General features: G+C 41.2%; 1 protein-coding gene across 1 annotated transcript in view; it reads left to right on the forward strand.

The window, feature by feature from the left end:
* Positions 1-25,570, forward strand: part of LOC143639426 (uncharacterized) — an 831,269-nt gene that overhangs the window by 564,221 nt on the left and 241,478 nt on the right.

The raw sequence follows: 25,570 nt of genomic DNA on the forward strand, positions 1-25,570 counted from the left end.
AATCTCATAAAATATACCATGAAGCTAACCTACCTTATTATTACTTTTTTGGGTTTGGTTCTGTTTGTTATTGTTTTTTGCTTGTTATTACTCTTCCCATATGTTATTTTACAAACTAAAGTACTACTGGAGGATAAGACGTTAACACTCTGGCAAAATTCCTGGTTCCAACTGCCACCTACTGGATATAAAAGTAGTATGACACTTTGGAGAGCTTTGTTTTTGTTTGGTTTGATTTGGGTTTTGGTACTGGGGATTGAACCCTGGGGCACTCTACCACTGAGCTACACCCTAGCCCTTTTTATTTTTCATTTCAAGACAGGGTCTTGCTAAGTTGCTGAGGCTGGCCTTGCACTTGTGCTCCTTCTGCCTCAGCCTCACAAGTCACTGGGATTATATGCATGCACCTCAGCATCAGGCTTGGAGAGAATTTTTTAAGTAGCTTTATTGAGTTATAATTAGGCTACACATATTTAAAGTGTACAATTTGACAAACTTGTCATGTATATGTATATATATATATATATACATATGTGTATATATTGTGAGATATATATGCACATTAATAATACAAACACCATAAACAAGGTAATTAATCTCTCTACTACCCTCACACCTTTCTTTATGTCCCATTGTAATCATTTCTTTGATTTCTCTGTATACTTGTGTCCTATTCCCAAGAAGCCACTAATATGCTTTCTGTCACTATAAATTAGCCTTAAAATTGGGTACTGAGATCCTCAGTACCACATAAAAATAAATAAATAAAGATATTGTGTCCAACTACACCTAAAAAAATAAATATTTTTTAAAAACAAAAAATAAAAATGGTTGGTGATGTGTCTCAGTAGTAATGTACCTCTGAGTTCAATCCCTGGTACCAAGTAGTAGTAGTAGAAGTAGTAGTAACAACAACAATAATAATAATTCTCTGGAAAGGATAGTGTGTAATTATGGTTATTTAGTCTTTAAATATTTGGCAAAGTTTCAACCATTTGGACCTGGAGATTTTTCCTTTCCTTTCTCTCTCTCTCTCTCTCTCTCTCTCTCTCTCTCTCTCTCTCTCTCTCTCCCCTCTTTCTTTCTTTTTTTTTTTTTTTTTGAGACAAGCCTCTCTATGTTGCCCAGGCTGGCCTCCAACTTTGGGGCTCAAGCAGTCCTTCAGCCTCTGACTCTCAAGTAGCCCAAGTAGCTTGGACTTGGACTACAGGTATGCACCATAGTGCCTGGCTTTTTGAATTTTATCTTGGAAGCTAATTTTTTTTGCAGTGCCCAGGAATCAAACCCAGGACATCTCACATGCTAAAGCAAGCATTCTAATACTTAACTACACCACCAGCTCAAGAACTAGATTTTTTTTTCCTTTGGTACTGAGAATTGAACCCAGGGATGCTTAAGGATTGAGCCACATCCCCAGCCCTTTTTTACATTCTATTTGGGGACGGGGTCTTGCTGAGTTGCTAAGTGCCTCACTAAGTTGCTGGGGCTTGCTTTGAACTAGTGATCCTCCTGCCTCAGCCGCCTGAGTCACTAGGATTACAGGCTTGTGCCGCCACACCCAGCTCATATTTATACTTTGCCCATCATCTTACTTGAAAATTACCTGAGTCATTATATTTTGAGTTTCTTTATCATATAGTTGGGCCATTATTTTATCCTTCTGACAATCTCTGTATTTTCATTTATGTGTGTATACCATTGATATTTGGTATAATTATTGATATGTTTAGATTTAGGTCTGCCATTTTATTATTTGCTTTCATTTTTCCTGTTTATTTTTCTGTTTCCTTTAGGGCCTTCATTTGGGTTATTTGAACATTTTCTTGTACCTTTTGATTCTAACTATATCTACTTACATAATTTTTTTCAGTGATTGCTTTAGGGATTATAAAATACAAAGATTTTCATTTTGTTTTGCTTTGTTTTTTGTGATGCTGGGGATCAAATCCAGGGCCTTGTGTATACTAGGCAAGCATACTACCACTGAGTTAAACTCCCAGGCCCCAAATTAACATTTCTTAGTCTATTAGAATCAATACTTTACCACTTTCCTCTTGATGTATAACCCTTACCCTTCCTCCTTTTTTTTTTTAAAGATAGAGAGGGGAGAGAGAGAGAGAGAGAGAGAGAGAGAGAGAGAGAGAGAGAGAGAGAGAGAGAGAATTTTTTAATATTTTATTTTTTAGTTATCGGCGGACACAACATCTTTGTTTGCATGTGGTGCCGAGGATCGAACCTGGGCCGCACGCATGCCAGGCGAGCGCACTACCACTTGAGCCACATCCCCAGCCCCCCTTCCTCCTTCTTGTTATGTTATTATATACTATGTCTGTATACAGTTATGTGCCACATGTTTCAGTCAAGGGTGGACCACATGCATATACAACAGTGGTCACATAAGATTATATTGCCTAGCAATATATTTTTACATGTCTGTAATCCCAGCAGGTTGGGAGGCTGAAGCAGGAGGATTGCAAATTCCAGGCCAGACTTGGCAACTTAGTGAGGCCCTAAGCAACTTAGTAAGACCTTGTCTCTAAGTGAAAAATAAAAAGAGCTGGGGATGTGACTCAGTGCCTCTGGGTTCAATCCCCAGGACAAAAAAAAAAAAAAAAAGACTATATTGCCTAGTAACATTGTACCATAGTAGCCATCTAACTTGTACAAGTATACTCTGTGATGGTTGTACAATGACAAAACTATCTAATCATGCATTGCTCAGAACATATTCACCTTGTTAAGTGGAGCATGACTGTACTTTCACTTAATGTTACATATTTTGCTTTTAACTATGAAGCAAGTTTTAAAGAACTCAAAAGGAAAAAATAGCTCATGCTGCATGCAGTGGCAACACCTATAATCCCAATGGCTTGGGGAGGCCGAGGCAGGAGGAGTTCAAAGCCAGTCCTCAGCAACTTAGCAAGGCCCTGTCTCAAAATAAAATATAGTCATGTATAACTAATTAAAACAAATTCTTTAAAAATAAAAAATAAAATATATAAAGGGCTGGGGATGTGGCTGAGTGGTTAACTATCCCTGGGTTCAATCCCTCCACCCCACCCCCACAAAAAAGCTCATTATGTTTACCAAGATATTTACCATTCCTGTTGTTCTTCCTCCATTCCTGATATTCTGAGTTTCTTTCTTTTATCCTTTTTTATTGTTTAAAGATTTCATTTAATACTTCCTCTAGGCCAGGTATGCTGCCTGCAACTTTTCTTAATTTTCTTTCATATAAGAATGTCTTTATTTCACCTCAATTCCAGATATGGAATTGAGGGTTGCTAATTCCTTTCTTTTAGCATTTCAGCATTTTAAAATGTGCCATTTCCTTCTGGCCTTCTTGGTTTCTGATAAAAAAGCTACAGTTGTTCCCCTTCAGGTAAATGGGTCATTCTTTTCTCACTGCTTTCAAAATGTTTTGTCTTTTGTTTGCAACAGTTCTGATGTGTCTGGATGTGGATTTATTTGACTTTATCCCATTTTGAGTTTGCTCATTTTTTTTAATCTCTAGGTGGATGTCATTATCTAGCTTGGGATATTTGAGCCATTATTAGTTCAAATATTTTTACTGCCCCATGCACCTTTCTTTTTAGGAACCCAGTGACTTGAATATTAGACTTTTTGTTGTTTCGCCTGAGATTGTTGAATTTTTTCAATTTTATCCTTTCTGTTGTTCTGGTTCAATAATATTTCTTGATCTATCATCAAGTTCACCGGATTGTTCCTGTCATCTTTATTCTATTCTTCTATTGATCTCATCCAGCACCCAATTATCTTTCTTTGGTAGGGGGCAGTAATTGAACCCAAGGGTGCTTATTAGCTTTTTCACTGCTATGACTAAAATACCTGAAGAACAATTTTAAGGAGGAAAAGTTTATCTGAGGGCTCACAGTTTCAGAAGTCTCTGTCCATAGACAGCCATTTCCATTCCTCAGAGCTCAAGGTGAGGCTGAACATCATAGCAGTAGAATGTGGTAGAAGGAAGCAGCTCACATGATGATCAGAAAGCTGATCTACTTTCCAGATACAAAAGATATACCCCAAAACCACACCCCCAGGCACTCACTTCCTCCAGCCACACCCTTCCAGCCCTCAGTTATCACTCAATTAATCCCTGTCAGGGGTTAATTCACTGATTGGGTTAAGGCTTTCATAACCCAAACATTTTTCCTCTAAACCTCTTGTGTTGTATCACACATGAGTTTGGGGGAGATACCTCATTTCCAAACCATAACAGTGCTCTACCACTGAGCTATACCCCAACACTTTTTTTTTTCTGAGACAGGGTCTCACCAAGTTGCTGAGGCAGGCCTAGAACTTGGAATCCTTCTGCCTCAGCCTCCCAAACTGCTGGGATTACAGGTGTGTGCCATCCAGCCTGGCCACCCAGTTATCTTTCTAATTTTATCTTTCATTTCTAAAATTTCCATCTGGCTGACCTTTACATGTTCTCTTTTCTATTCAAATACTTTCCATTTTAATATTTGTTCTGAGAATTTTCATGATTGCTCATTCAATCATTTTTTAATAATGACTGCTTTAAAGTTCTTCTCAGATAATTCCAATGTCTGAATGATCTCATTCTTGGCATCCACTGGTTGTCTTTCCCCATCTGAACGGAGCATTTCATTGTTCTTTGTATACTCAGAGATTTTGGATAGTATCTGGGACATTTTGGATATTACATTGGGATCCTGAGTCTTGTTTAAATCCTCTGAAGAATGCTGGTATATTTGTTTTAGCAGGCAATGGTTATTGGTTAGCTTCAGGCCATCAGCTCATTCTGTCTTCTGTGGATGTGGTTTCAATGTTAATTCAGCTTTCATGGGCTTTGCAATGTTATTCAAGTCTTTCACATTTGTGTACCACCCACTGGTTAGTCTTGGACTTGGATAGAGGTCTAGCATTAGCTCAGTTCTCAGTCTTTGGTATGTTAATTAGAACCCCTCTGGGCGAGATGGCCCAGCAGCTCCGGAGGTAATCCCAGCAGCAACAGAGGCTGAGACAGGAGGATCCTGAGTTCACAGCCAGTCTCAGCAGAATGTGAGGTGCTAAGCAATTCAGTGAGACCCTGTCTCTAAGTGAAATACAAAATAGGGTTGGGGATGTGGCTCAGTGGCCGAGTGCCCCTGAGTTAAAAAGAAAAAAAACAAAAAACCCAATGTATGAAAAGCAACTCCATAAAATTGTTTCTGAACACCTGAGCTAAAACCCAACCTGCAAAGACCTTTTCATAGGGGATCTCCAGGGAACACAGTGGATTTGTAAGCTTCAGGCTGGCCTCTTCCTGCCCACTCCCAACCCTCACTGCAGTCCACTAATTGTCTGGTCTTTAATTAGTTCCTCCCCATCCCCATTTCTCAATTGAGAGAGTTCAGAGAGTAACAGGGCTGGGACAGAGTTCCAAAAAGGGCATAGACTTTTGTGGACTATCAGAAGACCAGAGATAATCTGAAGTTTAAAATTGGGCATCTCGCAGGGCGTGTTGGAACATGCCCATAATTCCAGTGGCTCAGAAAGCTGAGGCAGGAGGATCACAAACAAGTTCAAAGCCAGCTTCAGCAAAAGCAAGGTGCTAAGCAACCCAGTGAGATTCTGTCTCCAAATAAAATACAGAAAATAGGGGTGGGGCTTAATGGCCAAGTGCCCATGAGTACCCCCTAGTACCCCCCACACACACACACACAAAATCAGACATCTCCTCCACCCATACAGCTAGCTAGCCTCCTAGCAGTTACTTTCTGCCCATTTCTCTGTAAAGGTGGGTTAGAGAGTAGTGGAATGGCCAAGGAGTTCTAGGGGCTATGGTGGAGTATTCTGAGAACTCTGAGGAGCAGATCTCCTGGAAAAGCCTCCAACATAGCTCTACTGCCCCTGGACCTGGATACTCAATCTTGTGGGCCACAGGCTCTGGCCTCTTTCCCCAGTGATAGAAGACTCTCTCTGACAAACCTCTTGCACTATCTGAGTCTTTTCTGGTCAGTGGTCTAAACAGCCATCTAGTCAAACAAAACTTCTAAAAAGAACATCTGGTTGATAGTAAATCAAGACATCTGGTCAACCTGTGAACCCAGACCTAAGGTCAACACCCAAATCAGAACATTTTGTCAAACCACAGAGTAGGCCATCTGGTCAATCTGACTTGCCAAAAGACAATCTGCCAAGGTCCCTAAGGGTCCCTACACATTCTTTTGAGACATGCCAAGATAAAAGGCCTTGGATCTTTACACAGTCAATTGCTCAGTGAGCTCCCTTGAGAAATGGAATAACATTTCCTTCCAGAGAAAAAGCAGACTTTTTACAGCTCTATAAAAGCCATGAGGGGGCTGGTGATGTGGCTCAGTGGTAGAGTGCTTGCTTAGCATGTGTGAGGCCTTGAGTTTGATTCTCAGCACCACATAAAAATAAATCAATAAAATAAAAATCCATGGACAACTAAAAAATAATTTAAAAATACATGAATCCCCCACATTCAGCGTTCTTCTAGTGCAACTCCACTCACAATGTGTACAGACATGCATCTAGGCCCATCTGCATTACCCACTTTAGTCCTGGGAGCATGGAAAACCAGCCCAAACATCGTGCATACTCTGACTATGGCTCTTTCTGTGAATAGTAAAATTCTTTATCTCTAGCTAAGGAGAGTCACGTCTTCTGATTGCATCCACAAAATGGGATAGCTTATTGTCTTATAAGTAGAATAAAATCTCAGACTATTTATAGTTCTGAACATCTCCCATCAGACATTTGAGTCCAAAGCCAAGAACAAACACCATACTCCTAATACCAGGCACTAAGTCCTGTCTTCCCTCTGCCAGATAGTAACTCCCAACTTATGCTGCCAAGTACTGCTTCCCTAGTTCCCCTGTGAGTGGCTAACTCTACACTATTAGCTCCAGAACCTAAATCCCACTTTTTGCTACAGAGACTAAGCACTAACCTCTTCCTCTAGAGAGTGAGTCCTTATTTCTCCTGCCAGAAATCAAGGAAGGATCCTCCAGAGTATAAATCCCAACTTATGCCACCAGCATTAGGTTTCCCAATTCCTTCTCTAGGGGCCAAATCTCCACTCTTTCTCCAGATAATAATTCCTGATCTTAGCCCCAAAGTCTAGTGCCTACATTGTGGGTATGGGGTTGGGGGAGGGTACTGGGGATTGTACCTAGGTGTGCTCCACCATTGAGCTACATTCTCAGCTCTCTTTTATGTTTTTTATTTTAAGACAGGGTCTCACCAAGTTGCCCAAGCTGGCCTTGAATTGACAATCCTCCTATATCAGCCTCCCAAGTCACTAAGATCACAGGCATATGCCATTATGCCTGGCTAGTCCTTACTTCTTTTTTATTAAATATTTTTTTTAGTTGTAGATGGACACAATACTTTTATTTACTTATTTTTATGTGGTGCTGAGGATCAAACCCAGTGCCTCACACATTCAAGGCAAGCACTCTGCCACTGAGCCATAATCTTGGCCCTAGTCCTTACTACTTAACCATGAGATAAAGTCTAATTTTCTCTACAGAGGATAAGTTCCATCTTTCACAAGCAGTCATTGAAACTCTCCTACCACCCAGCCTTAGCCTGGGTCTTTCACAACCTCATTTCTTTTCTTTTCTTTTAATAAGTATTTTTTAGTTGTAGTTGGCACAATACCTTTATTTTATCTATTTATTTATTTATTTATTTATGTGGTGCTGAGGATCAAACCCAAGGCTTCGCATGTACTAGGTGAGTGCTGTACCACTGAGCCACAACCCCAGCCCCACACCCCCATTTCTAATGCATGGGAGAAAGAAGAGAGGAGGGATGGCAGAGGTAGCCCTGGAAACTTCCACCGAGGATTCAGTTCTTTTAGAAATGACCCTAGGGAAAGCAGGAACAATAGGAGGACCTAATCAGGGCCTCCCATCCTCTGAGGCTAATTGGTTTTACATAATCACCCAGGCATCTAGTGGCCCCGTTTCTAGGGTAGAGGAGTTTGGAGAGGAGCAAGACTGACAGGACAATGCCAGGAGTCAACACCAAGGGTGCCAAGGCCTTTTAGGAAGGGCCCACTGGGAACAGAGGCAAACCCATACACCAGCACTTACTTCCCCAACAGAGCCATTCAGACATGCAACCTGATACTTAATGGCCCCATCTCTTGGGCAGGGAAGAAAGAATTGGGGAAGAATAGCACAGGTCAGTCCTGGGGTTCTCCATGGGGAGTGTTGTCACCTTTAGGAGAGGCATGATAGGAACTGGGGTATCTGAAGCCGCAAGAAGCACCCCTCATGCAGTCAGCTGGTTTTGTAATAACAAGCACGGATTTATGGCCCTGCTCATTATACAGAGGAAGTTGTAGAGTAGTGGAACCCTAGGGACAACCCCAGAGGCCAATATGAAGAATGCAAGAAATTTTCAGGAAAGCTGGGCATAGTGGTGCTCAGAGATGATTCTGGAAACTTAGGAAAGGAGAATTGCAAGTTTGAGGCCAACCTGGGCAACTTAGGGAGACCCTGTCTCAAAATTAAAATAAAAAGGTCTGGAGGGCTGAGGCTGTAGCTCAGTGGCAGAGTGATTGCCTAACACATATGAGGCACTGGGTTTCATCTTCAGCACCACATGAAAATAAATAAATAAAGTAAAAGTATTGTGTCCATCTACAACTACAAAAAAAATGATTTTTTTAAAGGGCTGGGGATGTAGCACAATGATAAAACACCCAGGTTCAATCTCTACTACTTTAAAAACAAAACAGCAACAACAACAAAAATTCCAGGGAGACCGACTGTGGAACAAGGTTCCATTTGAAACACCATCTGAGTTCCACCCTCTTTAGTCAAACTGGTAACTCTCTGATGTCATGATCTGGAAGGTTTATTGACATGCTCAACTCATTTGTGGAGGCTGGATTGACTTGCCTTTTTGGAGGTCCTCTGCAGTTATCTAGCTCTAGGAAAACTCCCAGATCAAGCTCTTCAGGGGGCTCTCTCTTCCACCTGTCCATCCCATCAGCCATGGCTTTCTAACCCCTGTTCTTAGGCACACAAGATCAGACAGAAATAGGACAGTTTTACTAGTCCTTTGAAGGCTTCAACAGAGGATAGGCTTGCTGGGACCCCTGCAGTGAGCGGGACCAGCATCAGCATCTCCTGGGGCCTCTGCAGAAGATACAGAGGGCTTTTTGTGTGTGTGGTACTGGTGATTGAACCCAGGAGCATTCTACCACTGAGTTACATCCCCAGTCCCTTTTTTATTTTTTATTTTGACACACAATCTCACTAAATTGCCCAGGCTGGCTTTGAATTTATGATCCTCATGCCTCAGCCTCCCAAGTGGCTAAGATTCAGAAGCCTTTGTAAGACATGACCCAACACCCAAGACTGGTTCCTGCAACCACAGCAGGATAACAGTGCTACTTCTATGTAGTACCTTCCCAGCTCTGGCCCTCAACTGGGAGAAATTAGAGTGCCCGGAATGACTGGGTGAGTCCCTGCGGAACTCTAAAGTGAAGACTTTTAATCTGGGTGTGGTGGCACACACCTGTAATTCCGATAACTTGGGAGGCTGAAGCTAGAAGATCACAAGTTCCAGGCCAGCCTGAATAACTTAGCGAGACCCTGTTTCAAAATAAAATAAGAAGGGCTGGAGATATAGCTCAGGGGTAGAGTACCCCTAGGTTCAATCCCCAGTGCTGCAAAACAATGACAACAACAACAACAACAAAAAGCCTTTTAGGGAGGATTACAGTAGACCAAGGGCCATCCAAAGCTCCATATTGTGCTTCCCAACTGCAGATAGTTACCTGATTGTCCTCCCACCACCATTCTTATTTCAGTGAGAGAAAGGAGCAGGACAGCACCAGAAGGCTTGAGGTACTTGTGAAGAGGATGCAGAGGCTGTTTGTGAGGGATGCCTCTGAGAAGTTCACTGCAAACAGACAATACAGGGTTTAAAAGTTTTTCAGAAGAGGTCTTTCATGGAACTGGGGTGATCCAAATCCCTAAAATATGCCTCCCAAATTCCAGCTGTAGCCAGCTAGTTAACCAATGTGAAGTAGGAAACTGCCCACCCTTATTTCTAACCCATACCAAATCTTCATCTTGACAGTAAAATCCAACAATTGAACACTGACCTCAAACTAAACTTAACCCTAACACTGACCCTTACCATATACCTGACCTAATGCTAATCATAACCGTAAACTTGATTCTAATTTTACTATGAACCTTAATTTGGAAGCTAACTATGAACTAATTCTAAATATTACATGATCATGATACTGTCTGACTCTAACCCTTAACCTAAGGTTAACCCTTAACCTAACGCTAAATGTGATCTCTACCCTAATTATATTCCTAACCATGAGCCTGACCCTAACCTAAACCTAACCAGAATACTGACATTGGACTAGAACCTGACCTAAATTTTTTGGTACCAGGGATTGAACCCAGGGACACTTAACCACTTAGCCACATGCCAAGCTCTTGCTAAGTTTCTGAGACTGGCTTTGAACTTAAAATGCTCCTGCCTCGGTCTCTTGATTTGCTAGGATTATAGGCATGCACCACCATGCCCAGCCTAACCCCAATCTTGAAATTGACAATAAACTTGACTCATTCTGACATTGATCTGAAATTGATATTTATTCTAACTGATCATGAACCTGATCCTGACTTAACACTAATCATGAAATTAACCTGGCCCTTACCCTGATCCTAAACCTAGCCATAACCCTGAAACTAACATTATCCTTTAACATAACCTTAATGCTCACTTAGTGGGGAAATGTGTTCTTCTGATCTTATTTTCACATATACTGTTTATAATAAGGTTCTTTCTAATTAACCATAAGAAATTGCTTTTAAATTTGGTGTGGTGGCACACATCTGTAATACTGGCTACTTGGGAAGCTGAGTCAGGAGGATCTCAAATTCAAGGCCAGCCTGGGCAACATGGCATGACCCTGCCTCAAAATTAAAAAATAAGAAGGCTGAGGATATAGCTCAGTAGTAAAGCATCCCAGTACCACATGCAAATGCATGCACACACGCACACATGCATATACATGCATGTGCACACACACACACACACTCTCTCTCCTCTCTCTCTCATATATATATATAAAATTTCAATCCAAGGGAAGATATTGCCAGACTGGATTAAACTGGATTAAAAAGCAAGACAAGCTGAGCATGGCATATGCTTATAGTCCCAGCAGCTTAGGAGGCAGAGGCAGGAGGATAGTGAGTTCAAAGCCAGCCTCAGCAACTTAGCAAGGCACTAAGCAACTCAGTGAGACCCTGGAAACCCCCTCCCCCAAAAGAAGGCAAGACAAAGCTCTATGCTGCCTACAAGAAATGTACTTCAAATATAAACACACTCATAGGTAAAAATAAAAGGATTAAAAATCTGGGTGCAGTGGCACATGCCTGTAATCCCAGAGGCTCGGAGGCTGAGGCAGGAGAATCACAAGTTCAAAGCCAGCCTCAGCAAAAATAAGGTGCTAAGCAACTCAATGAAACCCTGTCTCTAAATAAAATACAAAATAGGGCTGGGGATGTGGCTCAGTGGTCGGGTATCCCTGAGTTCAATCCCCGGTACCAAAAAAAAAAAAAAAAAAAAACCAGGCTGGATGTAGCTCAGTAGTAAAGTGCTCCTGAGTTCAATTTTTATTTATTGAAAATAAATACTGAGTTCAATCCCCAGTATGCAAAAATAATTAGTTAAAATTTAAGAAAAGCTGGGGGTGTAGCTTGGTGGTAAAGTGCCTCTAGTTTCAATCCCCAATACTACAAAATTCAAACACCCAAAAACCAAACCAAACAATACAGTTACAAAATGCAAGAAGCACAAATTGATAAAACTGCAAGGAGAAAAAAGTAAATTAACAATTACAGTAAGAGATTTATATAAGCTTCTCTTAATAATTAATAAAACAAGTAGTCAATCAATATAGGCAAGGACATAGTAGACCTGAACAACACTACTAACCAACTTAATTTCATTGATATTTATGGAACATATTGTTCAACGGCAACAGAATACACATTTTTTTCAAGTGCACACAGAACTCTTACTGATACATCATATTCTGACCATCCATAAATTTCAGGCCTGTCATGGTGGCACACGCCTGTAATTCTAAGGACTCGGGAGGCTGAGGTAGGAGGATTACAGATTTGAGGCCAGCCCCAGCAACTTACCCTAAGCAACTTATTAAGACCTTGTCTGGAAATAGAAAATAAAAGGGGTTGGGGATGTGGCTCAGTGATTGAGTGCCCCTGGGTTCAACTCCTGGTACCAAAAAAAAAAAAAGTTTCAATAAATAAAAATGAATTCAAGTGAAAGAAAAAAATGTTCTCTAACAACATAGGGATCAAATTTTAAATCAGGACTCGGAGATGTGTATATCTCAGAAGTAGAGCACTTGCTTAGCATATGTGAGGCCCCAGGTTCCATTCCCAGCACTGCAAAAAAAAATCAATAACAGGGCTGGGGATGTGGCTCAAGCGGTAGTGCGCTCACCTGGCATGCGTGCGGCCCGGGTTCGATCCTCAGCACCACATACAAAGATGTTGTGTCCGCTGAAAAACTAAAAAATAAATATTAAAATTCTCTCCGACTCTCTCTCTCTCTTTAAAAAAAAATAACAGAAAGACCCTTGTAAAATCCCCAAATATTTGGAAACTAAATAACACTTTAAAAAATTCATTGGTCCAAGAAATCAAAAGGGAAACTAGAAGGCATCCTGAAATGGATGAAAATGAAAATATATCAAAATTTCTGAAATAACTACAAAAGCAGGACTTACAGGGGAGTTTACAGAACAAAATGGTTATGTTAGGGGGAAAAAAAGGAAAGGCTTCAAATCAATACCCTCAGATTTCACCTTCAGAAACTAGAAAACAAAGATCAGATTAAAGCCAAGGTACACAAAAGAGAGGAAATGTCAAGATCAGGGCAGAAACCAATAAAATAGAAAACAGAATAAATGAAAAAAAACTAATAAAGCCCAAAGCAGATTCTTTGGGTAGATAAAATTTATGTCTAGCCAAACTTATCATGAAAAAGTACTAAGACAAATTATCAACATAAAAAATGAGAGGTGACAGATCTACAGATATTAAAAAGGATATGGAGATATATATCTGGGAATTGAACCCAGATGTGCTCTATCACCGAGCTAAATCTCTAGCCCTTTTTATTTATTTATTTTATTTTTATTATTATTATTTTTTTTACTTTGAGACAGGGTCTCACTAAGTTGTTTAAGGTGTAGCTAAATTCTTGAGGTTGACCTCAAACCTGAAATCCTCCTTCTTCGGCCTCTTGAGTCATTGGGATTACAGGCATGAGCCATCCATACCTGGTAATATGGGCATATTTTGAACAACTCTTTGCAAATAAATTCCACAACATATATGAAATTGGAACAATTTACCAAAGCTCATTCAAGAAGAAATAGGGTGGTGATATAGCTCAGTGACAGAGCATTGCCTAGCATGTGTGAAGCCCTGGGTTCCATTCTCAGGGCTGAAAAAAAAAAAAAAAAAAAAAAAAAAAAAAAAACAAGGAGAAGAAGGAGACATAGATAACTTGAATAGTCCTATATCTGTTAAAGAAATTGCAACTACAGTTAAAAACCTCTCTCTCCACTACTGAAAAAAAAAAAAAGAAAACTTCCAGACTCAGATAGCATAATTGGTAAATTAGAAAATTTAAGGAAGAAATAACTATTCTATTTGAAGATGAGGGACTACTTATAAAGTCATTACATGAGGCCAGCATTAACATGATGCCAAAATTGGATTTCTCATGTACATTGATACAAAAATTCAGCAAATCCAATCTAGTGATATATTAAAAAGATATACATCATGACCAAGTGGGATTTAATCCAGGATTTCTAGGCTGACATAACACTTCAAAATGAATCATTGTAGTTCAGAGTATTGACTAACTGAAAAATAAAAACCATATGATCATCTCAATAGATGCAGAAAAAGCATGTGACAAAAATCAAATATTCTTTTCTTTTTCTTTTTTTTTGTCCTAGGATTGAACCCAGAGGTGCTCTACCACTGAGCTACATCCTCATTCCATCTACATTCCTTTGTTGTGTGTGTGTGTGTGTGTGTGTGTGTGTGTGTGTGTGTCTTGTTGTTGTTGTGTTTTGTTTTGTTTTGTTTTTTGATACAGGGTCTCACCAAGTTATTGAGAGTTTCTCTAAATTGCTGAGGCTGGCCTTGAACTTGTGAGCCTCTTGCCCTAACTTACCAAGTTGCTTGTATTATAGGAGTGCACCACCATAGCAGGCTTTTTTTTAAAAAAATAAAAACTCTCAAATGATAGGCACAGTGGCACATATCTGTAATCCCAGCAATTTTGGAGCCTGAGGAAGGAGGATTGCAAGTTTGAGGCCAGCATGAGCAATTTAGCAAGATCCCATCTCAAAATAAAATAAAACAAGATGGTGTGTATCTCAGTGGTAGAGCATCCCTGAATTCAATTCCCAGTAACACAAAACAAACAAAAACCTCTCAGTCAACTAAGGACTTCCTCAATGAAATAAAGGGTGTGTAAAAAAATCCTGCATGTAAAATAATGAGGTAAAAAAGTTAAAGCTTTCCTCATAAAATCAGGAATATTGGGCTGGGGTTGTGGCTCAGTGGTAGAGTGCTCACCTAGCACATGCCACGCCCTGGGTTCCATCCTCAGCACCACATAAAAATAAATAAATAAAGGTATTGTGTCCATCTACAACTAAAAAATAAATATTTAAAAAAATACAATAAAATCAGGAATACAATAGAAATAGCTACTTTTGCAGGGTGCAATGACAGATGCCTGTTTTCCCAGCAGCTCAGGAGGCTGAGGCAAGGGGATCACAAGTTTGAGGTCAGTCTCAGCAGTTTAGTGAGGCCCTAAGCAACTTAGTGAGACCCTGTCTCAAAATAAAAAATAAAAGGGGCTGGCAATGTAACTCAGTGGTAAAACATCTCTGGGCTCAACCCCCAGTACCCCTGCAAATCAACTCTTCTCTCTTCTCTTCCATATTATACTGGAAGTTCTAACTAATTTTATCAATGAGTTCTATCAAGTATTTAAAAGGAAAAAAAAAACACCAATCCTACACAAACTTTTCCAGAAAGGATATCACAGACCTGAGATAGCACAAATAGTATGAGGAATTATTGTGTTAGAAACAATTTTACATAAAGGAATGCCTATACTCCTTCTCTCCACAGTTTCAATTTATCAGCTTCTGAATGTGCATCTCAGACCTTTCTGCAGAGCCCTAGACACACAAATTTAAATGCCTACTGAACATTACCAATGGCTTATGAATGTGTGTGTGTGTGTGTGTGTGTGTGTGTGTGTGTGTGTTCAGAACATATATTTTTTTCTGTCTGTGGGAGTTCCATTAGAGCAAGGTCTTTGCCCTACCTTGTTCACAAGTGTATATGTGTTTGAGGTACATGGTAGGTGCCTAAGCTTGGCATCATGGGGTTTACCTGTAATCCCAGCTACTGAGGAGGCTGAGGCAGGAGGATCAAAAGTTCAAGGCCAGCCTCAGCAACTTAGAGAGACCCTCAACAACTTAGGAGATCCTATCTCAAAATAAAAAAATAAAAAGCTGGGAATATAGCCAATGGTAGAACAACTCTGGGTTCAATCCCCAGTATCAAAACACATAGACATGTACACATGCACACGCGCGTGCGCGTGGCACACACACACACACACACACACACACACACACACACACAGTAAGTGCCTGAAGATTTTCTTTCTTTTTTCTCTCCAGTACTGGGGATTGAACTCAGGGCTTCATGCATACTAGATAAATGCTCTTCCACTGTCTGCATCCCTGGCCCTTCTTAAACTTTAATTTTGAAGCCAGGTGTGGTGGCACATACCTGTAATCCCAGCAGCTCTGGAAGCTGGGGCAGGAGGATCAGAAGTTCAAGGTAGCCTCAGCAACTTAGTGAGACTCTGTCTCAAAATAAAAAATAAAAAGGGGGATGGGGTTGTGGCTCAGCAGTAGAGTGCTCACCTAGCTTGTGCGAGGGGCGATCCTTAGCACCACATAAAAATAAATAAATAAAAATAAAGGTATTGTGTCCAACTGCAACAAAAAAAAATTTAAAAATAAATAAATAAAAAATAAAAGGGTTGGGGATATAGCTCAGTGGTAAAGCACCCCAGAGTTCAATCCCTGGTACCAAATAAACAAATAAAATTTTATTTTTAGACAGAATCATGCAAAATTGCCCATGCTGGCCTTGAACTTGAGATCCTCCTGACAGTCTCTGGGTAACACATGCATCATAGTACCTGGCTAAGAGTTTACTTCTTATTTGAAAAATATCTTCCCACAAAGAAAATAGTAAGCCTAGAAGCTTCATAGTCAAGTTCTACAAAACAGGGCTGGGGGTAGAGCTCAGTTAGTAGAGTGCTCACCTTGCATGCACAAGGCCCTGGGTTCTGATCCCCAGCACACCCCACACACAAAAAAAAGTTTCTACAAAACATTCAAGGAACATATAACTTAATATCTTATCAATTCTTACAGAGGATTGAAAAGAGGTTGGTTAAATCCCTAATTCATTTTATGAATATAGTGTATTCATTTCCTAGGGCTGCTATCTAACAGAGTGCCACAACTTGGAGGCTTAAAAATAATAAAAATTTGAAAAAATAAACTCACACACACACAACAGAAATTTCTTCTCTCTCATGATTCTGGACACTAGTAGTCTGAATTCAAGCAGTCAGCAGGGATGAGCTCCCTCTGAAACTTTTAGGGGTTTCCTTCCATCCTCCTTGCCTCTTCCTAACTTCTAATAGTTAGGTGGTAATCTTTGGTGTACCTTGGCTTGCAGCTGTATAACTCCATTCTCTGCTTTTTGGTTTTTTGTTTGTTTGTTTGTTTTGTTTTGGTACTAGGATTGAACTCAGGGGTGCTTTTCCACTGAGCCACATCCCCAGCCCTTTTTATTTATTTATTTTGAAACAAGGTGTCAGGGTCTCATTAAGTTGCTTAGGGCCTCCCTTGCTGAATTGCTGAGGCTGGCCTCAAACTTTTTTATTTTTATTTATTTATTTATTTTTTTGGTACTGAGGATTGAAACCAGGGGCATTTTACCACAGAGCTACATCTTCAGCCCTTTTTATTTTTATTATTTTATTTTGAGACAGGATCTTTCTAAATTGCTTAAGGCCTCATTAAGTTGCTGAGGCTGACTTTGAACTTGCTATCCTCCTGCCTCAGCCTTCGGAGCCACTGAGATTACAGACATGTGCCACCATGCCTAGCCAATCTCTGCATTTTTAAGGACTCAACAATATCAGATACCTGCCAATGGTAGGCAGCACAGAATATCTGTCCGACACTTTGACTCTTGACCCATGGTTGTGTGGCCTTTGTAGCAAAAGGCACATCATTGTCACACTGCAAATTATATGTGTGGAAAACGTGGAGTCATTTTGTGTGGGGGAGATGGAAGAGAACCATGATGGTAGATGCATTGCTGTATTCGGGAGACAATGGTAGTGATGTGCTGCACAGACTCCATCAGCTGCTTGATTCCAGTTGGTGTCATCAGACAACATGGGTGACCCACACTGACCTCAACCGCTGTCTCCATCTCTCATCTCCCACAGACCTCCATCGTTGTCCCCAGAACTCCCCATCAACCACCACAGAGACCCTTTCTCAGAAACAAGTCCCCTCCAACATGGCATGGTAGTGCACACCTGTAATCCCAGCTGCTGGAGAGGCTGAGACCAGAGGATTGCAAGTTCAAGGCCAGCCTCAAAACTTGGTGAGACCCTATCTCATAATAAAAAGGGATGGGACATAACTCAGTGGTAGAGTGCCCCTGGGTTCAATCCAAAGGAAGAAAGAGCCCCTCTCTCTCTCATAGACTCGCAGGCCAGGCAACCTCATATCAAATTCCATTCCTATGTCAACCCCCCACCCCTAAGACTCTCTTTCCAGGGGCTACTGAATAGGAAGCCACGTTTCCATACAGCATAGGAAAGCCAAACTAATTCTAAAGCTGTGATTTTTAAACAGATAAGTGGGCGGGGCTACCGATGGAATTAGGGTTTCTTAAAGCAAAACAAGAGTCAGTTAAGGTTTTGTTTTGTTTTTGGAACTGAGGTTTTAACCCAGGGGCAATTTACTACTCCCCTTCATCCTCAGCCCTTTTTATTTTGAGTCAGGGTCTCACTAAATTGCTGAGGATCAAACAAACCCCGTTTTTTCTTCCATCAGTCGCCCCACACCCACCTCAAGCAGACCTGCTTATTGGATGACAAGTGAATTAGTCAAAACAAGAACCTACCCTTTACTGCCAAAAGACACGTACTACCCAAGGGACCCTGACTCGGAGGTTCTCATTGAATGGAAAGACTCTGTTAAGCTCCGATCCCCGCCCACTTCGCGCAAAAGAGGGGCGGGTGCAAACCCGGGGCTCACTGCTCAGCCCCTTTGTCAATCAGCCCTCATCCTTTTGCTCAGCACACCCTGGCACCTCAAAGCAGTCTCTGGGTTCTTGAGTGGTCCGTCTGGCAGTCTTTAAAGAGCGTCAAAGCTCCTCCAAAGGACAGGGGACAAAACTAAGTGCTGTCTTTGGCCCACAGATACCTATCACCATTGGCTCCGCCTCTATTGGCATGGATGGGCAGGTCTGGAAATAGTCCCTGAGCCTATCCCAGTTTTTCTCTGCTGGTGTTTTGTTTTGTTTTGTTTTGGGAACTGAGGTTTTAACCCAGGGGCAATTTACCACTCAGCTACATCCTCAGCCCTTTTTATTTTGAGACAGGGACTCCCTAAATTGCTGAGGATCAAGCAAGCAAGTTCAAGGCCAGTCTCAGCAACTTAGTGAGGCCCTAAGCAATTTAGTGAGACCCTGTCTAAAAAATAAAAAGGGCTGGAGATGAGCATCCTCCTGTCTCAGCTTCCTGAGCCACTGAGATTACTGGCGTGTGCCACTCTGCCTGGCTCTTTGCTAGTCCTTTAAGGTGTCTTTTTCTGTGGCCAATGTCACCGAAGGAAGGAAGGCAGCCCAGCAGTGTTGGTTTTCGTGATGTAAATGGCAGCGGGGCCCAGAGTCTCAATGCAGCCACAGTATGTAAAAACAAAAATCTGGGGACAAAAATCAAAGGGAGATCTGCAGAGGAAAGTGACTAGCAGGTGGGAGGAGGAGCAGGAGGGGGGAAGTGCTGGGGAGTGATGTGAGCCAAATTATATTGTTAAATTGTGTGCAAGTACGAATAAGTAACAACAAATCCTATCATTATGTGCAACTATAATGCACCAATAAAAATGTGGGAAAAATCTGGGGATGGGGCCAAAACACTTTAAGATTAACTCCATGTGCTGCTGTTATGGTTTCTTCTATAGCGTTTAGGTATTGGCTTTCATCCAAACTGCCAGGGTTGAAACCCTGTATGGGAAATGATGAAGGTTTGTGTCTGAAACTGTTTTATAATACATTTATTTTTTTAATATTTATTTCTTAGTTTTTCAATGGACACAACATCTTTGTTTGTATATGGTGCTGAGGATCGAACCCGGGCCGCACGCATGCCAGGCGAGCACGCTACCGCTTGAGCCACATCCCCAGCCCTTTATAATACATTTAAATTTGATGAATCAAAGCCTTTTAGAGGCCAGGTGTGGTGGCATAAACCTGTAATCCCAGCAATTTGTGAAGCTGAAGCAGGACGATGGTATGTTCGAGGCCATCCTCAGCAGTTTAGCAAAGCCCTTGGCAATTTAGCGAGACCGTGGCTTCAAATGAAAAATAAAAGGAACTGGGAGCAGGGCACACCTGTAATCCCAGCAGCTCGGGTAATCCCAGCAGCTTGGGAGGCGGAAGCAAGAGGATCACTCACGAGATCAAAGCCAGCCTCAGCAAAAGTGAGGTGCTAAGCAACTCAATGAGATCCTGTCTCTAAATAAAATGCAAATAGGGCTGGGGATGGGGCCCAGTGGTTGAGTGCCCCTGAGTTCAATCCCCGGTAAACCCCCACCCAAGAAAAAAAAAAAAACTGGGGATGTGGCTTAGTGGTTAAGCATCCCTGGGTTGAATACCCAGTATCAAAAATAAGTAAATAAATAAATAGATAAATAAATAAATAAATAATCCCAGCAACTAGGGAACCTGAGTCAGGATGACCAAAAGTTCTCTGAGACTAGCCTGGGCAATATAGACAGACCCTGTCTCAAAATAAAATAAAGCAGGCTGAGGATGTAGCTCATTGGTAGAGCACTTGCCTAGCTTGTGGGAGACCCTGGGTTCAATCCCTACTACCACAGATAATAATAATAAAAGTTAACGAAAATAAAATAGAAACTCTGATAAGAAATGTAATTAAGTGCTGTATTATTTAGTGTTGATATGTGCTAGTAGGATTCAGTATGCATTGCATAGAAATGTGATTGTCTCTTTTTCTCCTAGCTGGTTTATGTGAAAAATGTGGGCAGTTTTTTTTTTAAAGAGGCTTTAATATCTGAATAACATTTTGTGTGTATGCATATGCATACACTCTCACACTGGGGATCAAACCCAGGGCCTTGTGCTAATCACTAAGCTCTCACTGAGCTACAACCCCAGCCCTTGACTAACACTTATTGACTGCTTGTTTATCCTACGAACAATTCTAAATGCCTTTAGATGTTACCTCATCTAATCCTTATAAATAGGCACATTTATTATCCCCATACTACAGATGCAGAAACATCTGTAAGTGATAGAGCTGAAATCTGAACCAAAGCCGTCTGTCTGTCTCTCTCTGCGTGTTTCTCTCTGTGTGTTTCTCTCTCTCTCTCTCTCTCTCTCTCTCTCTCTCTCTCTCTCTCTCTCTCTCTCTTTCTCTCTCGGTTTGAACCCAGGGCCTCTTTACCACTGAGCCACATCCCTAGCCCTTTTTATTTTATTTATTTATTTTTTATTTTTGAAAAAGGGTTTCCCAATATTGCTTAGGGCCTCGCTAAATTTCTGAGGATCAAACTTGTGTTCCTCCTACCTCAGTTTCCAGAGTCACTGGGATTATTGGAGTGCCACTACACCTGATGAACCAAAGCAGTCTTGAAGGCTTCGCTGGAATAGTGCATTGTTCTTCCCTGTAAAATGAGCACAATAATATGTGTAAAATGATTAGGATATATAGTCAACTCTAATTCGTGTCAACATTTATTAGTATTATTGTCTGCTGAAGGCTCTAAACCATCCCCATGGATTAGGTACTAACATGATCCCCTCCCCTTGTCTACAAGAGGAAACAGGTTCTGAGAGAAATGACTTTTCCAAGGCCACTCAGTTGGTACACAGTCTAGCTGTGCTCAAGCTGTGGTCACTTTTCTGCTATAAACTCTTCGGTTCCACATTTCTCTCTGGATAAAGTCTTGATTTTTCCAAGCTTGTGATTCCTAAAATTTCAGTATATTTCCAAAAACAAACAAACAAATAAACAAACAAAAAAAAAACCCCACAAACATAAAAGAAAAAAGAAAAAAAAAGTTTGGCCAGGCACTGTGGGCAGGCATATAAGTCCCAACTACTCTGGAGGCTGAGGCAAAAGGATCACAAGTTCAAGGCCAGCCTGGTCAATTTAAAGAAACTCTGCCTCAAAAAACAAAAACAACCTTAAACAGACACACACACACACACACACACACACACACACACACACACACACATACACACACCAGTTCCTGCTTTATCCTAATGAGTTTTTTTATGGTTTCCTTCCTCTCTCCTTCCCTATCTTCCTTCTTTTCTTCCCCTTTTCTTCTTCTCTCTCTTTAAAAGAATATAAGCATGCATGAGGCCCTGAGTCCAATTCCCAGTAGAGCAGTAAATACATAAATAAATAATAATAAAATAAGGTAGAGCTAGGGATGTAGCTCAGTGGTAGAACACTTGCCTATCATGTACAAGCCCCCCCCCCCTTTTGTTTTTACTTTGAGACAAGGTCTCACTAAATTGGTGAGGCTGCCTTCAAAGTTGTGATTTGCCTACCTGAGCTTCCCCAGTTTCTGGGCATGCACCATCACACTGGCCCCAAATTTTATTTTTTAAGGGCACTTATTTTTTTAAAAAACTTGCATGATCACTCATTAATATTAATGAGAATTAATTCATCTGGTCAATATTTACAAACAGCTAATCTGTGTGAGACAATGTTGTAAACACTCATTAATCCTCTCAAAATCCTTATGATATCCAGGTGTGATGGTGTATACCTGGGGGAGTGGGCAAGGCAGGAGGATTGCAAGTTTGAGATCAGCCTCTGTAACTTAGTGAGACCCTGTCTCAAAATCTAAATAAATAGACAGGCGCAGAGGCACATGCCTGTAATCCCAGCAGTTTGGGAGATTGAGACAGGGGATGGCAAGTTCAAAGCCAGCCTTAGCAACAGTGAGGCACTAAGCAACTCAGTGAGACCCCTGTCTCTAAATAAAAAATACAAAATAGGGCTGGGGATGTAGCTCAGTGGTTGAGTGTCCCTGAGTTCAATCCCCAGTTCCCTCCCCAAAAAATCTAAATAAATAACTAACAAGGTCAAGTGATGTAGCTCAGTGGTAAAGCGCCTTGGGTTCAACTCGCACTACATATGTATTCTTATGAGTTACTTAATATCATTAGCCCTTTTACAGAAGAAAGCAAGGGCATAAAGGCATACATTTGGTATGGAGGGGGTTTGGATTTTTGCCCTGACAGTCTTGGCTGCCAGTGCTGTACTCCTAAACATTAGGTTTATCTATCTTGAGAACTTAGCTCTTGTTCAAAGAGCTCTCTTTGGATTGGGGTGTAGTTCAGTGGTAGGGTGCTTGCCCAATATGCACAAAGCCCTGGGTTCAATCCCTAGCACTGAAAAAAAAAAAAAAGAAAAGAAAAGCCAGGCACAGTGGCACACGCCTGTAATCCCAGCAGCTCGGGAGGCTGAGGTAGGAGGATCACAAGTTCAAAGCCAGCCTCAGCAATGGTGAAGTGCTAAGCAACTCAGTGAGACCCTGTCTCTAAATAAAATACAAAATAGGGCTGAGGGTGTGACTCAGAGGCCCTGAGTTCAATCTCCTACAAAACAACAACAACAACCAAAAAATAAAAAATAAAACATAAATAACACAAAGTTTTCTCCTCAATTAAATAATTCCCTCAGTCTTTGATTTTTTTTTTTTTTTTTTTTTTTTTTTGTGGTGCCCAGGACCTTGCGCATGCCAGGCAAGTACTTTACCTCTTTACCTGTGAGCTATATCCTTAGCCCTCAACAGTTCTTTCAGTGAGGCCTTTTCCTTGGCCACTTGAACTAAATTTTCAACATATATACATGTGCATGTGGACACAAACAAAACCACAGATACACACATGCATATATGTGGGTACATATGATACCCTTTTCTGCTTCATTTTTCTCAACATTTATCACTGTTACATATTTTACTTATTTATCTAGCAATTACCATTACCCCTAAATTGTTATTCCTTAAATGTATTGTCTGATAAAGGCCACAGTATGCTGAAAGACTTATTACCTGGAAGACTGCTGGCTTGGTTTCTTTATAAGCAAACCTGGCTTGATGCTCAAAGCCCCAGTGATCATTCATTCTACAGGAACAAAGTATGGATCAGCAGCTAGCCTCCCAACCCAGGGAAGCTGCTCACAAGCTACATGGCTGGTCCTGAAACCCTGGGCTCAATACTCACTGAGGCCTCTGCAGATGCAAATGAAAGATGGGACTAATAATAATGCCAGGTCTTCTGCAGAGTTATGTACTTTAAATAAAATTAAAGGGCCAGCACCTTGCCCTTGTTAAATCAACTTTTGAGACTAAGAGGCTTCTGAAATAAAGGGTTTCTTGAGCTATTACAGATAGTAGGCAAAGGTGAAAAGACCAGTTCTGGGACAAATTTCCTAAGTTACCAGCAGTATAGCCAGATAAGAGTTGGAAAAATGTCCACTGAACCTAAGGGGCCAGGGTGTTGTATAATGAATGAATTGTGGGGAGAAGAAACATAAATCGTTTATATTGGACATACACTGGCTATAGATAAGAGGGGCAGGACACGGCCAGGTGAGCAAAGTCCTGGGATAGGCGGTTAGTCCATAAATAGAAGTTTTTGCTGCTTCTTGCTTGGTTGATTCAAAGCAGAATGCAATATTGCCTTGAGGGCTAATCTGCAGCATACAGGAAAGGAAATTTGGAGCAGTTTTTTTCTTTTTCTTTGTTGATTTAGCTTGAACCTGTCGATTAAAATGACCTCCACTTATCTCTGCCCCCCTCCATTCTCTGGCATGTAACTCAATTTAGAATATCTCAGAATGTCACCTACCAACCTATAAAGTCCTTGAGGACAGAGACTGTCTTATTTTGTGTCCCCCGAGAAGCAGACCCTGAGACAAGGATTGAAGTCAAGTAGTTTATGTAGGAAGTGATTCCAGACATACCCACAGGACATTGGAAAAGTGAGGAAGTGAGACAATGAAGAGAAGGCAACCAAGGAAGTGTTGGAAGTGTTGTTTTGGTATCAGGGATTGAATGCAGGGGTGCTTAGTCACTGAGTCACATCCTCAGCCCTTTTTATTTTTCATTTTGACCATTTTGTTTTTTAGTTTTATTCTTCTTTTTCTTTTTTGTTTCTTATTTTTTATTTTGAGACAGGGTCTCAGTTGCTTAGGGTCTCGCTAAATTTCTGAGGCTGGTCTCAAACTTTCGATCCTCCTGCCTCAGTTTCCCAAGTCTCTGGGATTACAGACATGCGCCACCACACATAGCAATCAATAAAGTGTTTTTTCAGTTGTTTATCACTGTGGGCAACTGGAGCATATTCCCACTGAGGAGTTTTGGGGCCAGTGGTGAACACACAAGTTGGACCATCTGAGGGGTGAGGGGAGAAGAGTATTTATCCACCAGCTCTCATCAGTCAGGGTTGAAGGCTACTTTGGGACAGGGTGGGAGTCTTCATTTCATGGCATCTGCAATCTGCCTTCCAGAAAAGCCACGTAGAATCTGATGGTTGGAAGTTGGCCAGCGCACACTGGAACTGTAAGGCCTCAGGGCTATGGACAGGGAAATGATAGTACCTGCCACAGGGACCGCCTTGTTCACTGGGCCTTGTGCAGAAGAAATGTTCAGTTAGATTGAAGGATCAGAGTTTGGTATCTGTTATGTTAGCAAATCAAATCTAGGTCCCAAAATATCAACATTCAAATGGCCTTGGGGTCGAATGGTAGGATTATGGTGATTATGTTCTCTGACTACTCACATCAGGCCCCCACCCTAGTCCTGGGATTCCCAAGAACAAAGGCTCATATCCATCAGTGCCTGGCACACTGTAGGGGCCTAACACTCCGTAGACACTCAATTTCCACCCCTTAATCCCAATGTGGGCCCTAAAATATCAGTCACCTGCCAAAATGGATACAGTGGAAAAGATGGAAAAGTATAAATGATGGTGAATCTGCCACAGGGGAGTGTACTTTGGAAAATTGGCATGATCTACTAAAGCTGATTATGTTTACTCTGTAACTTAGCAATCGCATTCCTAGATATATTTCCAAG

The sequence above is a fragment of the Callospermophilus lateralis genome, chromosome X (assembly GCF_048772815.1).
Source record: "Callospermophilus lateralis isolate mCalLat2 chromosome X, mCalLat2.hap1, whole genome shotgun sequence".
Lineage (NCBI taxonomy): Eukaryota > Metazoa > Chordata > Mammalia > Rodentia > Sciuridae > Callospermophilus > Callospermophilus lateralis.